This window comes from Eretmochelys imbricata, chromosome 15 (genome assembly GCF_965152235.1).
Source record: "Eretmochelys imbricata isolate rEreImb1 chromosome 15, rEreImb1.hap1, whole genome shotgun sequence".
NCBI classification, from domain to species: Eukaryota; Metazoa; Chordata; order Testudines; family Cheloniidae; genus Eretmochelys; species Eretmochelys imbricata.
The window spans coordinates 962,370-982,209 of NC_135586.1; the positions used below are offsets into that span (position 1 = coordinate 962,370).

The following is a 19,840-nucleotide window of genomic DNA, read 5'->3' on the forward strand; positions in this document are numbered from 1 at the left end:
CACTTCCTGCACTGTGTGGGGAGCCTGTGTGAACTGTGGAGCCTGAGCTTCTCCTGTATCAGAGATGTCCTTTCTCCCATCCTCTTCCTTGAGGGAGCCAGGACTTGGCTTCCCTTCCCTTCCCTCCCCGCAAGAGACCTCCCATACTTTCCCATCAAATGTCCAAGTTCCCCACATGGTAGATGCCACTCTGGTGAGAGGAGAAGTCAGGTTCCTCAACCCTTTCACTTAAGACATCACCTTTGTGTCGATTTGCCTCTTCCTGACAAGACATGCTTTCCCTTCATTCCTTCCACCCCACCTCTGCAGATATCCCTCTTTTCCCCTTGTTTGGTAAGCCTATGATCCATGCACACGTGGTAGGGATGCAGGTTTTGGTTCAGAAGAAAGAACAGGGCCCCTGCTTGTCTTCCTGAATCAGATCAAGGAGTGTTGATGTGGTGGGGTGTGTGGCACAGCTTGGTTCTGATGGTGTAGATGAGAGAATATTTGGGAGTGGCTGGGAAAAAGTATTAGCAGAGTACAGGAATGTAAGTGCACAACCATGGTATTTTATGGGGTGCTATTGTGAGGGGCCATTTGGGATGGAAAGGAGAGAATGCTTCTAGAATTTTATATGAGGCGCAGGATTGTGGCCCACTGCTTGTTCCTGAGGCAAGTGCTAAATTACTGTGGTGTTTGGAAGGGCAATACTCTGTTTTCTTGGGAGGTTGGGTTTGAAAGGGGACACTTCCAGATTGAGTCTTGAGAGGTAGCTGTGGCATCTCAGTCGTGAGAGTATCATCTGATCCACATGGATTTTGGGAGAGGCAGTGACAGAGAGGTTGGCTTTGAATTATAAACACTGGGGCGTCCTGCAGATTATCCTTAGCTCAGGTAATAGAGAAGATTGGGGACGGGGAGAAGCTCTAAAATAGTTCATGTCAAATATTACAATATGTGTCATGTTGGTTTAGCATTTTAACATAAAGATCTAGTATTTCTGTATGTTATGGAGTTTCTCTAGCAGTTAGGTATGTAGTCCCCCTTCCTACATTCTCTAAAGGGATTTAGTTCTTTAGCTTGCTTATTTTTCCTGAAAACATAAGCCTAAATTTCTCTCTCTCTCAAGTGTTGATGTATGATCGTACCCTGGAGCTCCCATCTGCATTGTTACACTGCTTTAAAGATTCAAAGACCAGTGTTTAAGTGGTTTCCTCTTATGCAGGGAATTATGTTGTGCAGACTGAAAAGGAGTAATTGTGGCACCTTAGAAACTAACCAATTTATTTGAGCAAAAGCTTTCGAGAGCTACAGCTCACTTCATCAGATGCATGTAGTAGAAAATACAGTGGGGAGATGTTATATACACAGAGAACATGAAACAACGGGTGTTACCGTACACACTGTAACAAGAGCGATCAGGTAAGGTGAGCTATCACCAGCAGGAGAGCGGGGCGGCGGGGGGAACCTTTTGTAGTGATGATCAAGGTGGGCCATTTCCAGCAGTTGACAAAAACATCTGAGGAACAGCTCTCCTGCTGGTAATAACTCCCCTTACCTGATCACTCTTGTTAAAGTGTGTATGGTAACACCCATTGTTTCATGCTCTCTATGTATTTAAAATCTCCCTACTGGATTTTCCACTACACGCATCCAATGAAGTGAGCTGCAGCCCACGAAAGTCCATGCTCAAGTAAATCTGACTCTAAGGTGCCACAAGTACTCCCCCTCTTTTTACCCATCTTCAATTACGCATCTTCTGGACCCCGTCCCCAGGAAGTGTGCCCCATGCTTTAGGAAATGCTAACTTAATTCATGACTTGTCAGACTGAAGACCTTGGCTATGAAATGTTCTCTCCTTGTTCCTTCTAATGCAAATTCTTTAAACAAGTTTATGCTGGTGTACTTTTCAAGAGAAGATGTGTAATTGAAGATGGGTAAAAAGAGGGGGAGTGCTTGTGGCACCTTAGAGACTAACAGATTTATTTGAGCATGGACTTTCGTGGGCTGCACCTCACTTCATCGGATGCATGTAGTGGAAAATGCAATGGGGAGATTTTATATACACAGAGAGCATGAAACAATGGGTGTTACCATACACACTGTAACAAGAGTGATCAGGTAAAGTGAGTTATTACCAGCAGGAGAGCTGTTCCTCAGATGTTCTTGTCAACTGGTGGAAATGGCCCACCTTGATCATCACTACAAAAGGTTCTCCCCCACCCCGCTCTTCTGTTGGTGATAGCTCACCTTACCTGATCACTCTTGTTACAGTGTGTATGGTAACACCCATTGTTTCATATTCTCTGTGTATATAACATCTCCCCACTGTATTTTCCACTACGTGCATCCGATGAAGTGAGCTGTAGCTCTCGAAAGCTTATGCTCAAATAAATTGGTTAGTCTCTAAGGTGCCACAAGTACTCCTTTTCTTTTTGCAAATACAGACTAACACGGCTGTTACTCTGAAACCTGTCGTTGTGCAGACTGTGAATGATGTGTAGTATTCCTCATGGATTGTATTTTCTAAATGGACAACCAACCTAATTCTCAAATTACTGAGGGACAATCTCCACTCATTGATATATTTTGCTTTGCACAACCAAATCTCTGTACAAACTTTTCATGATTGATATACCTGAGTATTTGGATTCTAATTTCCAAACTGTTAAATCTGTTCACCTAAATTTGGGTTATTGCTGATTATGTACCCTATGTAGCATATGACATTTAAAAAACTGACGTTGTATTTGTGGATAATCTAAGCACTATACCCAGATGTACAGACACTCTTCCCAACCTATGTACTATGTCATTTTTTTAAGCATTAGCTTTAATAAAATTTTTAAATTTGCTGGTGGTGGTTGCAGCTTGATAGAAGTCCATTTAGATGGGTTTGAAAATAGCAGTATCTCATTCCAGAAGATTGGGTATCTCCAAGTTGCTGAAGGTAGAGGTAAAATGCCAAATTATCACAGTATCATCTTTTATGTCATTGAGCGTGGTGGAGAGAGGCACTTCTCCAAGAGTCTAAGGAGACTGGAAGGAACAGTTCTGTGTGGTGGTTTGCCAGGTTATTGCTATGAAGGGGGCAGTGCCAGGGTATGGTGCTCCTATTTCTATGTTACCAGAGTTAGATAGGGAAGATCAGTAAGTGCTGTGCCATTTCATGTGCTGGTAAACAAGGTATTTCTGTTACTAGGGGGATGGAAAGGGTGGAGCATTTTAAAAAGCTTTACTGGGTGTATAGGGAGGGATGCAAAGCTAAGGAGGAATGCAAAATTGATACTATTGTGTTTTCAGAGCAAAATTGCAGTTAGGCTTATGGGATCACCTTATCAGATATGAAGAAGAGACATGACATCTCTTGATAATTTAAATTACAGACCCTGTATTCTAGGGCATGTGACTCCAACTGGTACAATATTGCTGATTATATCAGAAGAGGTGGTATTTTAAGCTAGATCTGAAGGTTCTTATGAGTCCTTGTAGATATGCACTGATTTCTTCTTAATTTTGTCTGTAGTTACCTTAGTTAATAAAGTGTTACTTTGGTTCAGAGACAAATTTTGATTTACGTATCCGTGTTTATATCACCCACATGTTCGTCTGCTGCAGTTTCCACGGTATGCATCCGATGAAGTGAGCTGTAGCTCACGAAAGCTCATGCTCAAATAAATTGGTTAGTCTCTAAGGTGCCACAAGTACTCCTTTTCTTTTTGCGAATACAGACTAACACGGCTGTTACTCTGAAACATGTTCTTTACTATACTTGTCTACACTTATTACAAAACAAGTCATAAAAATTCAGCATTTGAATTTTATTTTGTGTCAAACGTTTATATTTTGCTAGCTGCTTTGTTTAGATTGTGTGAAGAGTTGGAGGCTGACAAGTATTGATTTCAGACACATTTATTTTGTTTGAGAGTCAGCTGTAGCTTTACCCCTTTAGAAAATAGCCTGACCAGTGATCCCCAGAAAACTGTAAATATAACTTTGTATTGCTCTGGAAACTGCAATGGGGTATGCATTGAACTGAGGAAACATGCTTCTATCTCTGTAATTCCCTGTGTGGTGAAATCAAATACTGTTAGTTATCAAGAACTTGATATCTTTGGTGTGATGTCACAAAATTACTGGTAGGTTGAGGGTAGTTGCCAACAGACACAAGGGTTGTTTTGTACTAATTCAAACACTTGAAAAATTAACTTGGCAGTGAAAGGCTTTTCATGGCAAGTATGGGTCTGAAGACATCAGAATTCAAGGTTTAACTTCTTTGGGGTGGGGTGGAAAATTTCCTGCCCTTATGCTGGCAAAATATACCTTCCAAATGCAAACTGAATATAGACTGGCACAGTGATCTGCCTGAGACTACAGAAAGCCCCAGGACCTCTGCTTGTAGTTCTGGCAAAGAACAGTAAAGTGAGAAGAAAAGAAGTACTTGTGGCACCTTAGAGACTAACCAGTTTATTTGAGCATAAGCTTTGAAGTGAGCTGTAGCTCACGAAAGCTTATGCTCAGATAAATTGGTTAGTCTCTAAGGTGCCACAAGTACTCCTTTTCTTTTTGCGAATACAGACTAACACGGCTGCTACTCTGAAACCAGTAAAGTGAGACTAGACTTCTATTCATACTGTTGTGTGTAGCAGCTGGGAAACTGTCAAGAATAATTTTTTGTGCTCCAGCTGCTCAGGAAAGCTATGAGTAGCACAGCAGTTGGCAATGGAGGCTGGAGGAAGTGTAGAGTAACAGAGATTTGTTTCCTTTTACTGTTAATAGGTTCTGGTGGAGGTTTAGAGTGGTGGAGACTCATGTAGCAGTCAGGGAAGTTCGACAAGAAAATAACTCATTCTCCCTTCTGGCTGCCAGGCTAGCAGTGTGGAGGCCTTAAAATGTCCCACCTACTGGCCAGAAGCTGAGTTGAAAGGCAGAGTCACCTAAGTAGGATCTAGGGGACAGTAACTTGATAGGAATCCCTCATCATCCTTCAGCTTAGTCTCTGGGAGAAGTGTGCACATTTTTCTTGCCATTTCTTGGCAAGTTTCTTGTGTGCTGGGACCTGGAATCATCATTTTGGAAGCTAGGGTGTTGGGGAGAGGAGGGCTAGATCTTAATTAGCCTTTTTGAGTCTTAATTAGTTTTTGTTACTCTCTTCCCTTAGTTGCCTCTCTTAGAAATGCTGACATTTCACTGTTCCAAGAACAGAGCTGTTTCCTTTCATTTTTATTTCCGTTCTATTAAAAACAATTAAAAGTGTAATTTGCCTGTAACTAAACATAATCCAGTATACAAAAATCTAATGTATAGATGCCACATCAATTCTTGGAAAAAGGTATTCAAAATCTGTGACCTGCAGAATTTGAGGTTAATAGCAGATGGGTTGGCACATAAATCTAGCAACAGTGGGTCAGGTTGTTGACTGGAACCATATAAATCCCGCTTCAGTGTTCTCTCAAAATTAATATTTATTTGGATAACAATACTGAAGAGCAATAACTAATTTAAACAAATCCTGTTTTATCAAACATATGGAAATTAACAAAGTTAGTCTCCACAGAACCTGGCTTTGGCACTCTGATAGTCTCTAAAGGTTCAGTGAACATGTACATGTACTTCAATGAGACTCTGAAACTATGCTATCACTAACCTCATATTTATAACAGATAATATAGCATTCAGTTTGTGGATTCATTCAAACTGTTTTGACAAGAGATTCTTTGAACATGATTTAGTTTTATAAAAGCTCTTGGAAGAGGATGGGCAAGCAGAACCAGACCATAAATGACTATTAACTAATTGCCTATGGTTAAAGCTGTACAGTTGAGTTTGGATTTAAATTTGATACAGCTTGGGATTGAAAAGTATAGTAACAGGACACTTCAAAATGAAAAAATGTTGAAGTGGTTGTCGGAGTTTATCAGAGTATTAGATATTAGTGGAACTGGGAATAGAGAAATTTGTGTGCAGTATGTGTTTGGGGTTGGCCTTTTTACACAGGAGTAGGGGAGAGTAAAATATTATAGAAGTAGGAAAAATATAATTGTAAAACACCGTAGGGGAGTTCAGAGGCAAAGGATGGTACCTCAAACTACTTAACTAATATTTTTTTTTTACGTTGATATGTCCCTTTAGTGGTAATGAAACATGCCTCTGAAAAGAGATTTATCACTGTGATGCTCTGTACCTAAGGGGAACCCCCTGAACCCCCATGTTCATCCTTATAATATGATTTTGTGGTATCCAATGCAAACGTCGGGTGTCTTCGGAAGGCTCATGAAGAGCTGAGCATTGTTATAGTAATGTTATAGGTTGTAATTTAATGTATATAATTACGAGGCTGAAAATGTGTCCTCACGGGGATTGGTCCTGCTTTGAGCAGGGGGTTGGACTAGATGACCTTCTGAGGTCCCTTCCAACCCTGATAATCTATGATTCTATGTTTTAAAACAAGCCCAGGTAGTTCACACCTCATCAGGGCATGTATGGGATAAGCCCAGCTCAGCCTCACAGGAACAAAGGATGCTGGCCTAGGCAACAACAAAAGGATCTGTTAGTCTCTGAGTGAGTCACCCCCCTTCCTTTGGTCATTGGATCTGTTAGTCTCTGAGTGAGTCACCCCGCTTCCTTTGGTCATTTTGGGATTGCAATGAGGTAATGCTCACCTAACTCTGAAAGGTGGGGAGCAAAGCCAAGAGGGAAGAAGGGACATGATAAAAGGAAGAGATGTTTGCCATGCTCTTCCTCTCTTTTCCACCTACATCTACAGACACCACACCAGCGCTGATCAAAGGGGCAAGCCTGACTGAAGGGCAGCCAGCCTGTGGTGAGAAGCATCTAAGTTTTGTAAGGATGTTGAAAGTGTTAAAAGCAAAACACATTCTAAGCTGATCTTATTTCATTTGACCAAATCTGACTTGTTGTGCTTTAAGTGTTTATATCTATTGTAGTTAATAAATTTGTTTATTCTGCCCTGAAGCAGTGAGTTTGGTTGGAAGCGTGTCAGAGACTCCCCTTGGGATAACAAGCCTCATACATATAAATTTTTTTGTTAACATTGACAAACTCATATAAGCTTGCAGCGTCCAGCAGGAACAACTGGACACTGCAGGATGGAAGTTCTTAGGGTTGTGTCTGGGAGTGGAGATATTGGCTAGTGTAATTAGGTTGCACAATCCAAGCAGTGGCTGGCCAAAAGTGCTCACTCAAGTAGCTGTGAGCAGCTTACATGCTAGAGCAGACAGCTAGGTGGGCAAACTATGGCCTGGGGGCCGAATCCAGCCCCTCAGGGCTTTGGATCTGGCCCATGGAATTGCCACTCCCGTGGCGCCACGGGCCCTGCGCCACTCTCAGAAGTGGCCAGCACCACATCCCTGGGGGAGGGGGGCAGAGGGCTCCGTGTGCTGCCCTTGCCTGTGGATACCTCCCCCGAAGCTCCCATTGGCCAGGAACGGGGAACTGCAGCCACTGGGAGCTTCGGGGGAGGTACTCACAGGCAAGGGCAGCACGCTCAGCCCTCTTCCCTCCCCGTCCCCCAGGCGCTGCAGGGATCTGCTGCTGGCTGCTTTGTGGCGCGGGGCCAGGGCAGGCAGGCAGGGAGCCTGCCCTGGCCCTGGTGCATGCGTCTGCTACCCCGAAGCCGCTCCAGGTAAGTGGCGCCGGGCTGGAGCCCGAACCCCTCCTGCACCCGCACCTCAACTCCCTGCCTTGAGTCTCTGCCTGCACCTCAACCCCCTGCTGCACCCCGCACTCCTCCTGCACCCCAACCCCTGCCCTGAGCCCCCTGCCGCACCCTGCACTCCCGCCCTCAGCTCCCTCCCGCACTGTGCACTTCCTACTGCACCCCAATCCCCTTGCCCTGACCCCCTTCCTGCACACCGCACCCCTTCCCACACCCCGCACTCCCTCCTGCACCCCAACCCCCTGACCCAGCCCTACATTCATGGTCCTGCAAGCAATTTCCCTACCCAGATGTGGCCCTTGGGCCAAAAAGTTTGTCCACCACTGAGCTAGAGGTTGTGCATGAACAGCCCGGGAGTGGGGGTTCTCGCAGCAGAGCAGGGTAAGGGTGCCTCCCAGAGTCAAGGATTGGAGTGGCCTAACAGATCACCGGTCCGAATAACACCAGGGGAACGTCACAATCACTGAGCAATAAAAAGAAATGTGTACAGTGTTGTTGTCTTGACTCAAAATCAAATGAAATTGTTATAGGGTAAAATAGAAAATAGACTCCTGGTTTCAATTTCTACTTTAAAATATAAACATCAGTTAAAATGTTTCGTGAGTTTGCTCCTATGCTGCCAATTGAAATCTTCACAGGTTCGCAAAAATACCTGTAAAATTGTAACTAGAAAGCAGTAAGGAATCGTGAAGTCAAGGGACCTAGATCTAGTTTCAGGCTCTAGTACAGAAACAATCATCAGGTAAACTTGGAAGAAAATATCTAATTAGGCTTTCTTGCTTGCTTGTCCATCATGTGTTGCTGTGGTTTTCAGTGCTCTTGCCCACCTTTTTGAAAAAGAGATTTCTCTGTCATTACTCTTTTTTTTAACTTCTGTAGCTCTGCAGACTGCCTTGTGTTATGTTTATCTTCAAAACAGTGTGAGTAGTCATGAACTTCCTTACTGGTGATGCTGGTGTAGTCTTCCTGTTTCTTCTGTGATATTTTCTTCAGATTGTCTTCCGATGTATATGAATAGTGCGATATTGACTTGTTGGTGATGTGCATCAAATTCTGTTTAGAGGGATTAGGAGACTAGTCTCAAAACACAAGCTTTAGTGTAACTTTTTGTCAAATAAAAGTAGTCGTATCAACACTTTGCCTCTAAACTGCAGTAGCAACAGAGATCCATGTTTATATAGTTCTAGATTGTTTTGGACCATCACTGGGGACAGAACTGGAAAATGAGATTTTTATTTGGGGAACTGGTATGCAGAATTAAGTGAACATCTGAAATTCTGCACACAGATGAGATCTTTGAGATCAGAAAATAATCCCCAATTTTGTAGAGGTAGATCCTAGTTTGAGGGCTTAGTGTACTTCTTCTCTTGTTCCTCTATTCTGTTGCCACAGCTTTATTGTTGACTAAATGATTAATATATCTAAAAAATGAAGCTATTCACAAGTTTGTCTGAATTCCCTCCTTCTCCTTAAACAAATCCTTACCTTTTTGTTTTCATAAACATCCATTTTTTTTAACGGCTTGGGCTTTTCATTCATTTAGAAATGTTTGATAAACCATTACATCTGATTTCTGGTGTGTCTTGGAATTTTAACTAGCTATCCAGTGAATCAATGTACATATTAACTGCTACAGGAAAAGGCTTGTCTTGAAGAAATGTCATTAATGAGCTGTGTGCAACAGCTTCTGAATTTGTAAGAATACTGTATACCAGAATACTCATGCTTTGTTTCAGCAACTTTTTTCTTGATGAAGCTTTGTGAGTAATCTATACATCATACAGTGCCACGAGCAAGGGTTGAAATTTTTTTACCCAGTACTTACTGGATGGGGGGCAAACTGTCATCCTGTTCACAATTTTATTATTTTAAATTGTATACATTCAGGTTTTAAGTTCTCATTTCTTGCTGTGCATCATTATCAAAATCCCCCCCTTTTGTCTCTCCCTGCTGCATAACTTTGTCCATGCTGTCTCTAGCTTTATTTGTATTGCAGTAGCACCTAGGGACCCTAATAAGACCAGGGTCCTACTGTGCTAAGCACTTTACAAACCAAAGATTGTGAGATCCGCTGATCAGGAACTATCTAGGCTTAAATGCCACTACTAGGCTTCCTCTCTCCTTCCATATTTTTTCCAGCCCATCAATCTGAATCCTTTCAAAGGCTTCTACCATCCACTGAGTTAAGTTCAAGTTCTTGGTCTTTCCCTACAAGGTCCTAAGTAATGTTGACCTTGCATACATATGACCTCTTCTCTCCCACATTTTTGCCTTTGCCTCTTGTATTGTACAATCACATTCACCTTGAACAACCTCTTCTGTTGAAATCCTTCTGCCCTGACCTTGTTTATATCTGTTCCACGTTCTCTCCCTATCTCAGTGCCATCTTTCTCTTTCCCAAAGAATGATTTGAAGTCCTTTTCTCCTCTGTAAGGCTTACATAACTTTTAGTTAGATTTTTTTTTTTTTTTTTTTGGTTTGGGGATTCCAACTATCTTCCAAGCCTATTTGTAACTTAGCTAATAACGGACACTGTAGAGTATGTCCCTTTTGTGGGCTGTGTACCCTGGGAGTGAGAGACCCTAGTGTTGGACTAATTAATACTCAGGGTTCCTTTATGAATTTTGTGAAAAAATTGAATATTTTTATCTTTTGTACATTGGTGAAGTGGTCACAATTCATAATGCGAGGAAAACTAATGGACCCCCATCTTGAAATAGTGGAGAAACATAACCGAGGCCAGAAGAGATTGATGTAAAAAGGCTAATAAAACCATTTGTCTGAATGGAGTCCTGCTAGGCATCTCTTCTAATCCATCTGATTCTGAGATGAAACCTGGAGTGGTGTACACACAGTTGGACATACTGTTTCACTTTGATATCTTCTCCAATAACAGAAAAGGGCAATGAGGATAATAGCTGCAGGAGCTGTAACTGAGAGGTTGGGAAATCAGATGTATATTAGTGGCATTAATTTTATACTTAAGTGGGATTGCAAAATTTTAGGAAGGAAAAAAAATATTCCCTCTTCTGTGTGTAGTGAGGACGATTAGACCCTTGGCCTCTAAATGCTTTTCCATTTCCCAGCTGGTATTGAACAGCTCCCTCAACCACTATTTGTGGCCTTAGACATAGAAGTGCTCCTTACCAGCCATGTGGAGAGGACAGAACTGTCTTGCAGAGGAGTGGGGGGAAGAATTTAAAACTGAAGAATCTGTAATATTGAGTTATGGAGGGGAATAGGGATAAATGATAGTTTTCCAAGCTATCCTTGTAGAGTGGAAGGGAGGGATGAAGGTCACCATGCAGCACACTGGAGTTCCTCTTATGTGACCAATAATACCGAAATTGCATGAGGCTGTTTGTCTTAAATTCCTCCTCAGAGTTCCAGGCAGCAGAGAGTTCATGAGCTGAGGTCAGCTCCCAGCAAATTGTCTGCTGCTTTAGCCTTGTCTGCCCTACCGTACAGACTGGGATTCTTTCCTGGGGCTTCTGCACAACTGCAAGCAAGGCTCCGAAGTGTCACTTTCCCCACAATCATGCACTCAACTTAAAACCCCAATAGGAAAAGAGGAGATCAAAACCTTAATGACTGAGGTGTTCATCAAGTGGCTAACATGAAGCTATATTCAAAAGGGTAATATGAACAAAACTAAGAGCATGAACTGACAATACAGTAACAAAGGACAGGGCATGAAGGGAGTTTAAGAGCAGTTTATTTGCACAGAAGATAATTGTGTAGAACAAACTATTCATGATTGCTGTTCCTATTGTGGCCTTTAATATATTTTAAAAACAGACAAGTACAGGTTCATCTGCACAGTACATAGATGGGCTGATCATAGTTTCATTTTTATCCTCAGATACTGACATTAAATTAACAGTAACTTCTCAGATTTTAGTTTTGGATGCACAGAGGGAGTAAGCAACTGTCTTCACCAATTGATCCACTGTCTGAATGACTTTAATTTGATGGGTAACCATCGCCTTTTAGCACTTTAACTTGAGTATGGAACTGGGGCCCAGTTGTGGCATCCTCCAGCTTTGGTAGCAGATCCTGGAGAAATAGTTTTTTTTCTCTAGGGTGTGCTGGTATGTGCGGACCGGGAGCCTCACTTCCAGCAGACTTCCTCATGCTCTCAGAAGTGGTTCCTGGAAGAAGAGGCCCATAGCAGCTTGATCACTTCCTTTAATCTCTTGTGGCAGCACTGTATCTAGGAGAGTGTGCCAATGGCATCTCTGTTCATTGAATTTGAATTGGCAAATGTGTTGAAACTTATACCAAAAACAGATGTGGGATGCCACATAGCTCTGCCAGCCTGGTTATAATAAATAATTTAGGGCATTTATCTGGTCAAGTGTTGATGATTGAGACCTCTGCATTCACATAGGTCAACACTGATTTGTTACAGCTAATCAAATTAGCTACAGTGTAGTATGTGTAGAGCATGTTCTCTTTTGAATACTTTCAATGCCATTACACTATTAATGAACTGCGAATCTTCAAAATAACCTACTTAAAGTTTATAAGGAGGACTAGAGGTGACTTTCATGAAAATCCATTGCTCCAAAGATGGAGACTACTGGGTTCAGCTGCACGCACTGTGTCCCAAAGGCAGCTTTGCTGAAAAGTTTTTCCTTGTCCTGTATCAGAAGGGGAAGATTCTCCGAGCAGTGGCAGGGTTTGTTGGCTGAGCAATAGATCTACAACAGAGCAGGACTGTTATACTAAGCCCTGGTCTGTCTACACTACGAGTTTAGGTTGAATTTAGCAGCGTTAGATCGATTTAATCTTGCACCCGTCTACATGACTAAGCCATTTACTTCGACTTAAAGGGCTCTTAAAATCGATTTCTGTACTCCTCCCCTGACGAGGGGATTAGCGCTGAAATCGACCTTGCCAGATCGAATTTGGTGTACTGTTGTCGCAATTCGATGGTACTAGCCTCTGGGAGCTATCACAGAGTGCTCCATTGCACTGCTCTGGACAGCGCTCTCAACTCAGATGCACTGGCCAAGTAGATAAGAAAAGGCCTGTGAACTTTTGAATCTCATTTCCTGTTTGGCCAGCCTGGCAAGCTGCAGGTGAGTGCAGATCTCATCAGCAGAGGTGACCGTGATGGAGTCCCAGAATTGCAAAAGAGCTCCAGCATGGACCGAATGGGAGGTACGGGATCTGATCGCTATATGGGGAGACGAATCTGTGCTATCAGAACTCCGTTCCAAAAGACGAGATGCCCAAACGTTTGAAAAAATCTCCAAGGGTATGAAGGACTGAGGCTATAACAGGGAACTGCATCAGTGCCACGTAAACTTAAGGAGCTCAGGCAAGCCTACCAAAAAACCAGAGAGACAAACGGCTGCTCAGAGTCAGAGCCCCAGACATGCCGCTTCTATGATGAGCTGCATTGCATTCTAGGGGGTGCAGCCACCACTACCCCGCCCTGTGCTTTGACTCTGTCAATGGATTATCATGCAACAGGGATGCACATTTTGGGGACAAGGAAGATGATAGCGCACAGCAAGCAAGCAGAGAAACCGTTTTCCCTGAGAGCCAGGAACGTTTTCTCACCCTGGACCTGGAGCCAGTACCCCCCGAACCCACCCAAGGCGGGCTCCCGGACCCGCCAGGTGGAGAAGGGACCTCTGGTGAGTGTAGCTTTGTAAATATAATACATGATTTAAAAGCAAGCGTGTCTAATGATTAATTTGCAGCCAGTACAGCTACTGGAAAAGTCTGTTAACATGTCTGGGGACGGAGCGGAAATCCTCCAGGGACATCTCTATAAAGCTCTCCTGGATGTACTCCCAAAGCCTTTGCAAAAGGTTTCTGGGGAGGGCAGCCTTATTCCATCCTCCAGTGTAGGACGCTTTACCACCCCAGGCCAGTAGCACGTTGTCTGGAATCATTGCATAACAAAGCATGGCAGTGTATGGTCCCGGTGTTTGCTGGCATTCAAGCAACATCCATTCTTTATCTCTCTGTGTTATCCTCAGAGTGATATCATTCATGGTCACCTGGTTGAAATAGGGGAATTTTATTAAGGGGATATTCAGAGGTGGCCGTTCCTGCTGGGCTGTTTGTCTGTGGCTAAACAGAAATCTTCTCCGCTGTTAGCCACGCGGTGGGAGGAGGGGTGAAGTGATCGTCCCAGAGAATTGGTTGTGTGTGGGGGGTTTAGTTGGTGTTTGTGCTGCATGTTAACTTGAAAATCGCAGCCCCTCCTTTTAAATTGCCAGCCCATTTTAAAAGGCCAACCCAAATGGCTGTTTGGTATGGGAAATGAGGGCGCTGCTGTTTGAAACCATTCCCACATGTTATGAAGGTTAAAGAAGCCAAAAGATTGTGGCTTACCATGGCTGTCTGCAAGCCGAATTCAGTTGCCCGCCAGCCCTGCGTGTGTGATATCTCACACCAAACCGGCAGACCCTCAATGTAAGAGGCAAAATGCAACCTTGTACTGAATACACATATGCTATGTAATGTTAACAGGAAGCAGTTGTGGCACCTTAGAGACTAACCAATTTATTTGAGCATGAAGTGAGCTGTAGCTCACGAAAGCTTATGCTCAAATAAATTGGTTAGTCTCTAAGGTGCCACAAGTACTCCTTTTCATTTTGTTAACAGGAAGGTTCATCCTGAAAGAGTCTACCCATTGTTCTCTAAAATTTATTTTTTTAACTACTACTTTCCCTTTTTTTTCCCCCTCCCGCACCTGCAAATGTTTCAACGCTCACCCTATCATCTCCGTCCCAGAGGCTAGCGAAGATTAGAAGGTGAAAAAAACCACACTCGCGATGAAATGTTCTCTGAGCTCATGCAGTCCTCCCACACTGAAGGAGCCCAGCAGAATGCGTGGAGGCAGACTATGTTAGAGTCCAGGACAGCACAATATGAACGCGAGGACAAGTGGCAGGTTGAAGATAATAAGTGGTGGGTTCAAGATGATAGGTAGTGTCAGCTTGCAGACAGAAGGCAGGAGACAATGCTGAGGCTACTGGAGGATCAAACTGATATGCTCTGGCGTATGGTTGAGGTGCAGGAGAGGCAGCATGAGCACAGACTGCTGCTATAGCCCCTGCATAACCAACTGCCCTCCTCCCTAAGTTCCATAGCCTCCTCACCCAGATGCCCAAGAACACAGTGGGAGGGCCTCCGGGCACCCAACCACTCCACCCTAGAGGACTGCCCAAGCAACAGAAAGCTGGCATTCAATAAGTTTTGAAGTGCAGTGTGGCCTTGTTCTTCCCTCCTCCCCCACCCTTCCTGGGCTACCTTGGCAGTTATCCCCCTATTTGTGTGATGAATTAAGAAAGAATGCATGAATTTGAAGCAACAATGACTTTATCGCCTCTGCAAGCGGTGATCGAAGGGGGGAGGGGAGGGTGGTTTGCTTATAGGGAAGTAGAGTGAACCAAGGGGCCGGGGTTTTCATCAAGGAGAAACAAACAGAACACAAAGTAAAACTATTTCCCCATGTTTATCCCCACCCCGCACTGTTCCTCAGATGTTCTTGTCAACTGCTGGAAATGGCCACCTTGATTATCACTACAAAAGGTCCGCCCCCCCCCCCCCACGGGTAATAGCTCACCTTAAGTGTTCACTCTGGTTACAGTGTGTATGGTAACACCCATTGTTTCATGTTCTCTATGTATATAAATCTCCCCACTGTATTTTCCACTGAATGCAGCCGATGAAGTGAGCTGTAGCTCTCGAAAGCTTATGCTCAAATAGATTTCATAGAATCATAGAATAACAGAGTTGGAAGGGACCTCTGGAGGCCATCTAGTCCAACCCCCTGCCCAGAGCAGGACCAATCCCAACTAAATCATCCCAGCCAGGGCTTTGTCAAGCCTGACCTTAAAAACTTCTAAGGAAGGGGATTCCACCACCTCCGTAGGTAACGCATTCCAGTGTTTCACCACCCTCATAGTGAAAAGGTTTTTCCTAATATCCAACCTAACCCTCCCCCACTGCAACTTGAGACCATTACTCCTTGTCCTGTCATCTGCTATCACTGTGAATAGTCTAGATCCATCCTCTTTGGATCCACCTTTCAGGTAGTTAAAAGCAGCTATCAAATCCCCCCTCATTCTTCTCTTCCGTAGACTAAACAATCCCAGTTCCCTCAGCCTCTCCTCATAACTCATGTGTTCCAGTCCCCTCATCATTTTTGTTGCCCTTCGCTGGACCCACTCCAATTTCTCCACATCCTTCTTGTAGTGTGGGGCCCAAAACTGGACACAGTACTCCAGATGAGGCCTCACCAATGTCGAATAGAGGGGAACGATCACATCCCTCGATCTGCTGGCAATGCCCCTACTTATACACCCCAAAATGCCATTGGCCTTCTTGGCAACAAAGGCACACTGTTGACTCATATCCAGCTTCTCATCCACTGTCACCCGTAGGTCCTTCTCTGCAGAACTGCTGCCTAGCCATTCGGTCCCTAGTCTGTAGCGGTGCATTGGATTCTTCTGTCCTAAGTGCAGGACTCTGCACTTGTCCTTGTTGAACCTCATCAGATTTCTTTTGGCCCAATCCTACAATTTGTCTAGGTCCCTCTGTATCCTATCCCTACCCTCCAGCGTATCTACCACTCCTCCCAGTTTAGTATCATCCGCAAACTTGCTGAGGGTGCAATCCACACCATCCTCCAGATCATTAATGAAGATATTGAACAAAACTGGCCCCAGGACCGACCTTTGGGGCGCTCCGCTAGATACCGGCTGCCAACTAGACATGGAGCCATTGGTTGCTACCCGTTGAATCCGACAATGTAGCCAACTTTCTACCCACCTTGTAGTGCATCCATCCACCCCATACTTCTTTAACTTGCTGACAAGAATATTGTGGGAGACCATGTCAAAAGCTTTGCTAAAGTCGAGGAATAACATGTCCACTGCTTTCCCTTCATCCACAGAACCAGTTGTCTCATCATAGAAGGCAGTTAGATTAGTCAGGCATGCCTTTCCCTTGGTGAATCCATGCTGACTGTTCCTGATCACTTTCCTCTCCTCTAAGTGCTTCAGAATTGATTTCTTGAGGACATACTCCATGATTTTTCCGGGGACTGAGGTGAGGCTGACTGGCCTGTAGTTCCCAGGATCATCCGTCTTCCCTTTTTTAAAGATGGCCACTACATTAGCCTTTTTCCAATCTTCCGGGACTTCCCCAGATTGCCATGAGTTTTCAAAGATAATGGCCAATGGCTCTACAATCACATCCACCAATTCCTTTAGCACTCTCGGATGCAACGCATCCGGCTCCATGGACTTGTGCACGTCCAGTTTTTCTAAATAGTCCCGAACCACTTCTTCCTTCACAGAGGGCTGGCCACCTCCTCCCCATGCTGTGCTGCCCAGTGTAGTAGTCTGGGAGCTGACCTTGTTCGTGAAGACAGAGGCAAAAAAAGCATTGAGTACGTTAGCTTTTTCCACATCCTCTGTCACTAGGTTGCCTCCCTCATTTAGTAAGGGACCCACACTTTCCTTGGCTTTCTTCTTATTGCCAACATACCTGAAGAAACCCTTCTTGTTACTTTTAACATCCCTCGCTAGCTGCAAATCAAGGTGTGATTTAGCCTTCCTGATTCCATTCCTACATGCCCGAGCAATATTTATATACTCATCCCTGGTCATTTGTCCAATCTTCCACTTCTTGTAAGCCTCTTTTTTGTGTTTAAGATCAGCAAGGATTTCACTGTTAAGCCAAGCTGGTCACCTGCCATATTTACTCTTCTTTCTACACATCGGGATGGTTTGTCCCTGTAACGTCAATAAGGATTCTTTAAAATACAGCTAGCTCTCCTGGACTCCTTTCCCCATCATGTTATTTTCCCAGGGGATCTTGCCCATCAGTTCCCTGAGGGAGTCAGAGTCTGCTTTTCTGAAGTCCAGGGTCCGTATTCTGATTTCCTTTCTTCCTTGTGTCAGGATCCTGAACTCGACCATCTCATGGTCACTGCCTCCCAGGTTCCCATCCACTTTTGCTTCCCCTACTAATTCTTCCCGGTTTGTGAGCAGCAGGTCAAGAAGAGCTCCGCCCCTGATTGGTTCCTCCAGCACTTGCACCAGGAAATTGTCCCCTACCGTTTCCAAAAACTTCCTGGATTGTTTGTGCACCGCTGTATTGGTCTCCCAGCAGATATCAGGATGATTGAAGTCGCCCATGAGAACCAGAGCATGCGATCTAGTAGCTTCTGTGACTTGCCGGAAGAAAGCCTCGTCCACCTCATCCCCCTGGTTCGGTGGTCTATAGCAGACTCCCACCACGACATCACCCTTGTTGCTCACACTTCTAAACTTAATCCAGAAAATCTCAGGTTTTTCTGCAGTTTCATACTTGAGCTCTGAGCAGTCATACTGCTCCCTTACATACAGTGCAACTCCCCCACCTTTTCTGGCCTCCCTGTCCTTCCTGAACAGTTTATACCCATCCATGACAGTACTCCAGTCATGCGAGTTATCCCACCCAGTCTCCGTTATTCCAATCACATCATAATTCCCTGACTTTGCCAGGACCTCCAGTTCTCCCTGCTTGTTTGCCAGGCTTCGTGCATTTGTGTATAGGCACTTGAGATAACCCGCTGATCGCCCCTTGATCTCAGTATGAGGCAGGAGCCCTCCCCTCTCTCACACTCCTGCTCGTGCTTCCTCCTGGTATCCCACTTTCCCACTTACCTCAGGGCTTTGGTCTCCTTCCCCCGGTGAACCTAGTTTAAAGTCCTCCTCACTAGGTTAGCGAGCCTGCTCGTGAAGATGCACTTCCCTCTCTTCGTTAGGTGGAGCCCGTCTCTGCCTAGCACTCCTCCTTCTTGGAACACCATCCCATGGTTGAAGAATCCAAAGCCTTTTCTCCGACACCACCTGCATAGCCATTCATTGACTTCCACGATTCGACGATCCCTACCCTGGCCTTTTCCTTCCACGGGGAAGATGGACGAGAACACCACTTGTGCCTCATACTCCTTTATCCTCCTTCCCAGAGCCACGTAGTCTGCAGTGATCCGCTCAAGGCCATTCTTGGCAGTATCATTGGTGCCCACGTGGAAAAGCAGGAAGGGGTAGCGAACCGAGGGCTTGATGAGTCTTGGCAGACTCTCCGTCACATCGCGAATCTTAGCCTCTGGCAAGCAGCAGACTTCTCTGTTTTCCTGGTCAGGGCGGCAGATAGATGACTCAGTCCCCCTGAGGAGAGAGTCTCCGATCACCACCACCCGCCTCCTTCTCTTGGGAGTGGTGGTCGTGGAACCCCCAACCTTAGGACAGTGCATCTCATGCCTCCAATCGGCGGAGTCTCCTTCTGCTCCCCTCCCTCAGGTGTATCATCTGGGCCACTCCCTGCAATGGTACCTGTGGAGAGAACATGAAAAGGGTTGCTTACCCGTATCCGTGTTGCTGGTACATGGATGTTCCCCCTTCTTCTTCTGGAGGTCACATGTTGCCAGATTTCTTCACCGTCCTCCTGTCCGCACTGCGCAGCCTGCTCTGAATCTTCAGAACCTTGTGCCTATAGAAGCATATCCTGACGTCTATCCAGGAAATCTTCAGTTTCTCTTATGCAATGCAGGGTCGATACCTGTTGTTCCAGACCTTGAACCTTCTCTTCCAATATGGAGACCAGCTTGCACTTTGTACACACAAAGTCGCTTCTGTCCTCTGGAAGAAAGACAAACCTGGCACATCCAGTGCAGGTCACAACAGTTGAACACCCCCCATCCATATTACCTTCCTACTATGAGCTTCCTCAGGAGATGCAGTAATTACTCAGAGAAGTCATTAGGGTGTAAGCCTCAGTAGGCTCACTCCAGGCAAACTCCTGCTGTTTGCTGTTCTGCTGTCCCCCGCTGCTCAGCTGGTTCCCCGCTGCTCAGCTGGTTTGCAGAGCGCCGGCTTTTTTAAACAGCCAGGCTCACCTGAAACAAACACTCCCAACTCCCGCCCTTTTCAGCCAACCAATCAAGCACTCACTCAAACTTTCAAGTTTGAGTTAGTTTCTAAGGTGCCACAAGTCCTCCTTTTCTTTTTGCGAATACAGACTAACACGGCTGCTACTCAGAAACAGAACTGTCACATCGTAGCTTGGCCAGTCATGAAACTGGTTTTCAAAGCTTCTCTGACGCACAGCGCGCCCTCCTGTACTCTTCTAACTGCCCTGGTGTCTGGCTGCGAGTAATCA

General features: G+C 44.8%; 1 protein-coding gene across 10 annotated transcripts in view; it reads left to right on the forward strand.

Annotated features, from left to right (window-relative positions):
* The window catches only part of MTMR3 (myotubularin related protein 3), a 233,500-nt gene that overhangs the window by 1,448 nt on the left and 212,212 nt on the right, over positions 1-19,840 (forward strand). The gene's annotated exons all lie outside the window — the stretch shown is intronic.